Genomic DNA, 1,676 nt, shown 5'->3' on the forward strand with positions numbered 1-1,676 from the left:
CCAATGTTGTGGCTGATGCCCTCAGTCGAAAGGACACCTTACCGAAGCGCGTGCGAGCGCTACAGCTTACGATTCAGTCTAGCCTTCCAGCACAGATACGAAATGCTCAGGTAGAAGCACTGAAGTCCGAAAACGTCAAGGCTGAAGCCTTACGCGGCTCACGACAACAGATGGAACAGAAGGCAGACGGCGCCTACTATGTAACGGGGCGTATTTGGGTCCCACTTTATGGCGGTCTACGCGAACTTGTGATGGACGAAGCACACAAGTCTCGCTACTCGGTACATCCAGGGTCGGATAAAATGTACCACGACATCAGCACTACTTATTGGTGGCCTAGTATGAAGGCCCACATCGCTACGTACTCTGGAAAATGCTTGACCTGTGCGAGAGTCAAGGTTGAATACCAGAAACCAGCTGGCCTACTTCAGCAGCCTAAGATACCGCAATGGAAATGGGAAGAAATTTCCATGGATTTCGTTACAGGCCTACCTAGATCCCAGCGTGGGAACGATACGATATGGGTGATCGTGGATCGACTCACCAAGTCTGCACACTTCCTACCTATAAAGGAAACGGATAAGTTCTCCACTCTCGCAGACGTCTATCTTAAAGAAGTTGTTTCGAGGCACGGGGTGCCCACATCCATCATTTCGGATCGCGATGCACGATTCACGTCAGAGCTATGGCAAGCGATGCATAAATCTTTCGGCTCAAGGTTAGACATGAGCACAGCATATCATCCTCAGACGGATGGGCAGTCTGAGCGAACGATTCAAACTCTAGAAGACATGCTTCGGGCATGCGTTATCGATTTCGGCAACGGCTGGGAAAAGCACCTCCCTTTGGTGGAGTTCTCGTATAATAATAGTTATCACACCAGCATCCAAGCCGCTCCATTCGAGGCATTGTACGGACGTAAATGCCGGTCTCCTCTCTGTTGGGCAGAGGTGGGGGATAGTCAGATTACGGGTCCAGAGGTTGTAGTGGACGCCACAGAAAAGATCGCACAGATACGACAACGCATGGCGGCAGCACGCGACCGTCAGAAAGCCTACGCGGACAAGCGTAGAAAGCCTTTGGAATTTCAGGTCGGGGACGGGGTTTTATTGAAAGTCTCACCCTGGAAGGGTGTGGTTCGTTTTGGCAAACGGGGCAAACTGAATCCGCGGTACGTCGGACCATTTGAAATCATAGAAAAGATTGGCAAAGTAGCATACAAGTTGAAACTACCAACTGAACTCGGGGCAGTTCACAATGTTTTTCATGTGTCGAACTTAAAGAAGTGCTTATCAGATGAAAACCTCATCATTCCTTTTAAGGAACTCACTATCGACGAGCGGTTGCAGTTCGTCGAGGAACCAGTTGAAATCACGGACCGGGATGTGAAGGTCCTCAAACACAAGAGAATCCCTCTTGTCCGAGTTCGTTGGAACTCCAAACGTGGTCCAGAGTACACCTGGGAACGCGAAGACAGGATGACAGAAAAGTACCCCCAGTTATTCGAAACAAATGCTACCACTACTGAGGCCGAAGCTACTACTTCAGAATTTCGGGACGAAATTCCAGATCAACGGGGGGAGGATGTGACACCCCAGGAAAACCAGTGAACTATTGAACTTACCTAGCTTCCTCAGTGAGTGCATACCAAATTTCGGGACGAAATTTCCAATTAG

Source organism: Helianthus annuus, chromosome 17 (genome assembly GCF_002127325.2).
Source record: "Helianthus annuus cultivar XRQ/B chromosome 17, HanXRQr2.0-SUNRISE, whole genome shotgun sequence".
NCBI classification, from domain to species: domain Eukaryota; kingdom Viridiplantae; phylum Streptophyta; class Magnoliopsida; order Asterales; family Asteraceae; genus Helianthus; species Helianthus annuus.